Source organism: Geospiza fortis, unplaced genomic scaffold (genome assembly GCF_000277835.1).
Source record: "Geospiza fortis unplaced genomic scaffold, GeoFor_1.0 scaffold172, whole genome shotgun sequence".
Lineage (NCBI taxonomy): Eukaryota > Metazoa > Chordata > Aves > Passeriformes > Thraupidae > Geospiza > Geospiza fortis.
Window position 1 is genome coordinate 486,671 of NW_005054309.1, and position 5,826 is coordinate 492,496.

Here is a 5,826-nt window from a genome sequence, read left to right on the forward strand (position 1 = left end):
CTTCTTCACCGTGATGAGAAACAAAGGAGGTGGAGTTCTGAGCGAAATAATTTTAGGGCAAAGGGATTTTTAGGATGTGTTTTTGTAACGTGGCCTGCGCATTTCCTTTGGGACAGCAGAGGAATTTCATGATTGTGCCCGCCAGTGTCCCGGTCCAAGGAATAAACACAGCTGAGCCCGTACAGCCATCTCCTTTACTGCTGCTGGCACAGTGTGCTAAATCTAATGAGAAAAGTGTCCTCTGGGTAAGTTGAACGAAGCAGTATTTAAAGCCTTGCATTTCAGAAGTCAGGCAAGCAAGCTGGTTGATATAAAAGATGACAGCAGTGGATGATTTGCCATCTTTCTGTGACATTGTTAATTCAGAAGAGCATTGAACAACAGTTCTGCTTTCTGTATCATCCCCTTCTTTAAATCTGAACTATTTGCAAAGATTTGCAGTGGAAAATTAATCACCAAGGCAATTCTTGTGGTATGGAAAAAACCCCAAACATATACATGAAAACCCAGAAATCTGCTTTACCTGGGCACAGCAGGGTCCTGTTGCTTGGGGGAGCCTGGGCTGGGATCCTGTCCCCTGCAGGCTGCAGGCTGTGTCCCAGTGCCCGGCTCACAGCCAGCAGCCAGGAGCTGCTCTGGGAGGCACCCAGGGGCCTGGCCTGTGGGACTGGCCTGGGAGAGGGACTGGCCTGTGCTCCCATCCAGGGCAAAGGGAGGTGAGTGTGGTCAGCACTGCTTGGCAATCACAGAATCATGCTGTGGCAGGCACGAGAGTGCAACAGAAACTGCCACTGAACAGGCAGCAAAGATGGTATTATAAACACAGTGCAATTCCAGCATAAAGTTGACAGTTCATTTTTGCACGAGTAGGCTTCTTTCACTGATTCATTTTCGTTGTGTAATGAGGTTGAAAGGCCCTTTCTATTCATACCCTTTCCAAAATAGATGTAGCCTGTGTGTATGGACAGCTGCTGTGCTCTTGAATGGACCAGAATAACCTAACTCACAACAGAGACTGCAAATACTTCTCTGGCTAACAGTACACATGAGTTTAGGGACACAAGGGAAAGAAAAAAGGGCAATAAAATAATAACAAGCATTACAGAAGAAAAAACAGTAAGTCCTGTTAAGGAAACCCTCCTGTCCAACCATCCAGGACCCACTCTGGCAGTCTCACTTGCTGTACTTGAGCTGGGACTGAGGCCCTGTCAGAGTCCCTTTGAGGTGCCCCCCTTGACTCCCTGTACACTTCACACTCACACATCCAAAGTTTTCTCACCTGCACAGCCCCAGGTTTGCCATAGCAGAGTCTCAAACATCTGGATCCTTAAAATAAATGAATCATGGTGCATGCTTGAGCTTTATGTCTCAAAGCTTCACTCATAGCCCTGCTAATCTGTTCTGAGCTTGGACAAGGCTCAGGCAATGCTTCAGTCCCTGAGCTTTGTGAGTGGTCTGTCATGAGGTGGGTCTCACACACAGCAGGTAGGTAGGCATTGCTGCAAATACCTTTGGTCTCCTGATGTAGGGGCATCCTAGGTATGCTCTGGGGCTGAGTTGATGCAGAGCTCCTCTCATATTTATCAGTGTGGCAGCCTCTGAGTTTGCAAAGTCCCCCAAGGAGACGTTATGATACCATCTCATTCTTCAGAAAGTTTTTGTTAAGTTATACCTTATTTAGTCCCCACAGACTGGGGACTGATGACAAGCCTGCTTCTTGTCCCCTTTACTCTAAGAGGAGAATGGAGCTCATCCTTTTTATTACATCTGTCCTGAGGTGAGCTCAGTGTCTTGTTTCTTTCTCTCCCCAGTTGGACATGCCTTGCCAGAAGCAGGGTAAAGAACTGTGTCCATGTCGGTCAACTAATACCCTCCCCATGGAAGGATTTGGGTAAGATCTCATGAAGACCTGCCTGGGATGCTATAAATAGTTCATAGAATCATAGAATGGTTTGGGTTGGAAGGAACCTAAAGATCATCCCATTCCATGGGCAGGGACACCTTTCATTAGACCAGATTGCTCCAAGCTCTGTCCAACCTGGCCCTGAACACTTTCAGGGACAGGGCATCCACAACTTCTCTGGATAACCCATTCCAGTGCCTCACTGCCCTCATAGTAAGGAATTTCTTTCTAAGATCTAATCTAAACCCTAAACCTACTTTCAGATATCTAACCTTTACCTACTCTCTTTCAGTTTGAATTCTGACCACATCAGCCTAGATGTGGTTTGTACATCTCTCTGAGGTGTGTATGTCATGTTGTGCAGCACATTTGTGCCATCAAGGTCTGTCTGGAATTTATGCTTTTCAAACTTCCTTTGAAGACAACAGTCTCTTCCGTCAATTAGAAAATATTTCATTTTGGGCCTGCAATGTGAGATCTCAGAGCTATTTTAAATGAACAATTACAAAGGTTTTCAACAAATGCAATGATAAATTTATTATTATTTCTCCTCAAAATATTAGAAATATGATTAAAATACAGAGTAAAAATATGACAAATTATTAGGAATAATATTGTTAACTATAGATGTGCATTTGAGGATTCATTTTGATCAAATGCACTGTTCACAATGCAGCCATAATCTTGCTCATGTACTCTGGCATCCAATTTGTCCCTGGACCCTTTCAAAGAAGAATCCCCCGTTATAACAACTGTATCCATCTTTCTCTTCCTTCTGTACAATGGGGAAAAAAAAAGAGAAAAGAACAACCTATTTTAATTTCAATTCTTATTTATAGTGAGACATCAAACAATGCTGTGAGCATGAACAGAACTGGGTTTTGGAGAAGCTAGAGTTTTATGATAAGTGATGCATATGCCCTGTGTAAAAGAAATGGAATGTGTTCACTCCTGATAAAAAAAGTTAAGTTTTCCCTCACATTCCTCAGAAGAGATCCCCAATGCTGTGGCTCCTTTCTGCTCTTGCAGGTATGTGACTGATGAGAGTTTTGAGATTTACAGGTCCTAAAAGAGGCGTCTTTACTTTGCTGAATGTAGCAAAGCTGGGAAAAGCCTTACCTGAACAGGTACACTGTAGAGGAGATGAGAATGACAATAACAGCTACTCCTGCCACAACTCCGATGACAATGGCAATGGTGTGGTCTGAATCCTCTGTGGCAGGGTCTTCAGCTGAAGAACAAACAAGAGCCCTGTCACTGAAAGCTAACCATGCTGTGAACAGAAATTGTTTTTCTCCACCCTTTTCTGTCTGTTTGGTTTTTTTGTGTTCTCTGTGGCTTTCTGGAGTGGTGTCAGACCCAGGTCCTGTGTGCTGTACCAAGCCCTGCTGTCCTGCTTTCTGGTATCTCTCCACTGGACTTCTGACCCTTCTCTCTGCTTGGATGACCACAGGCTCTCACCCACTGGGTTACTAACCTACATCATGAGAATGAAGAGCAAGCCCAGTTCTTTTCCACAGCAACATCCATTTTTGAAAATTATGTGTTTAATGCAGACAGAGAAATACAGAATAGTTTTATTACCTATTTTTTCAGCCTCACAGTTTTGTCCTGTGTAGAGTTCTGAACATTCACAGAAGTGGAGGGAAGTGCTGTTGGAAGTTTCAGAGCAAATGCCATCATTCTTACAAGGATTTGGCATACATGGGCCGCCTGGGAAAAAAGGAGAAACACTTGACCCTCAGATAATCCAACCCTGAAGAGAACTGTTCTTGCTAACACTACGCTGACTCCTAATGCTGCACATCCCCTGTATTTTAGCATGTTTCTTGTATCTGACAGCATGAATAAGGGAAAGAAACACTGTTTCTCCAAGTGAAACAACAGAGCAAGATGCCTCGCATGGTGTTCTTCTGTACACTCTCTCTTGCAACTATCCCTAACCCAATGATGCTCTTTAAAGTTAGTCAAGACTTCATAGCATCAAAGACAATGTGATAGTGGTTGACTCACTCCGGTAGCATCCACGAGTGTAGTTTGAAATGTCACAGATTTCTCCAGACCCACACACTTCATCAGAGCAGAAAACAGTGGAGCTTTCTGTGCACTGGCATTTCTGAGAGCAGTCATCAGTGGTGAATATTTCTCCAATCTGGAAAAACAGGAGTTAGATGTTAAAAAAGATCAAATAAAATCAGCCAGAAAAAACATTTATGTAGCCCTGGAACCCTCATTATGCTCTCTCTAATGCTTTCCTGATGAATGGCAATAGGGCAGATATTTTTTTTAAAGTAGTTTGTAAAAAAAACACCAAAGCAAGCAGCTTATTAATGCAGCTCTCTGAAACTTGAGGATGGCCCAAGAAAGAAAGCGAAAGAAGAGTTTGGGGCATGTGATCCTATCCCCAGGCAGGGTACATGTGCAACCAAAAATAGGCAACTGTTGCTTGGGATGAGTGGCAGATGAATCACATCATTCCTCCAAGGCAATGTGGAAATGCTGCCATTTCAGAATTTCAGAGGGAGACCAAGAGATCTTGACCTCTCTTCCTTTCTCCAGAAACCAGAATTTTATTAAACAATTTCTCTTTGTTTCTAATGTTTCTACTGCAAAATTACATGCTGAGGATTATGAGAAGATGGTCAAAATAATTAACAAGAGAAAATACTGTTTAGTGGGAGCTGTCTGACCCACCGAGAGACCGTACCTCATAGTATTTGTTAAGGTATGTGCAGCCACACTGTTTGTAAGGCACACATTCAAAGCCACTAAGAACATAACCAGGGAGACATTCACAGCCTTCAACACAGGGTGATTCACACTCAGAGGGGCTGGTCAGGTCGTTGCAGGATGCTGGACATGCAGACATGCATGAGCTGTACTTGCTGTTGGGAGGACATGACATACCTGAAAAAACAAGGAGTCCAGTTATGCCAGGCTGCTGTGTGTTACTTCCTTACAGAATTCCCTTTCTGATCCATTGTGTAGGAGGCAATATGATAAACACACACACAGATGTGCATACATATAGAATAGCTCTGAAGTTGTAAGTAAATCACTCCAAAGTGAGGAAATGCATCATCAAAGCTATTTGTATACTGTGCTCTTGTTCCTGGTATACACTGCTCTCAGAACAACTTCTCACACATTCAGGGTTGCCATCCCTGCAAGTGCCAGAGCTGTTCCACAACTGTGGGAACTGTGTTTCACCAGAAATACAGTTATCTGACCATAGCAGACACAGGGAAAACATGTTTTGATGAATCTCCAAGCTTAAAAATAAAATGAGGATAAATATGTTTGATATGATTATAAGTCTTATTTCAGCATTTTTTAGTCTGAAAAGTTTTGAGTTTTCAGTTGAATCTGTTTTTTTTTTGATCTTGAAATTTCACAGGCAAAGCAAGATAATTAGACTATTTTGTAGATATAAAGAGAGTTTGAAATGAAATGTTTTTGCCTTCAGATTTGTAGCTTGTGATGGTCTTCAAAATTGAATCTTTTTGTCCTATTTGGAATGGGGACATCTTTTCACTCACAAAACTTCTGATGGCAGGGAGTTGACAGCTCTGATTTCTGAAGTATCTCTCAAAGCTGGCGTTTAAATGCAAAAGTCAGCATAGGACACAGAGAAGAGGCCAGAAAAACAAGTGTGCTTAATTGTGAAGAGTGACTGAAATGTGAATCAATGTTTTTATTCCCTGAGAAGATATGATATAGGAAAAGGCTTAAACTTCAGATTTTAACAGTCCTGTAGGTAGAATCCCTACTTTCTGTTTCTTCCTGTGCTTACCACAGTCTGTCTGTTGCCTCCAGCCATCCATGCTGACTCCTTGCTGCTGACAAGCCAGCACATATTCCTCCAGACTGCGGCACAAGATCTCATCTCCTTCCACACAGCTATCAAACAGGCAGCTCCTATG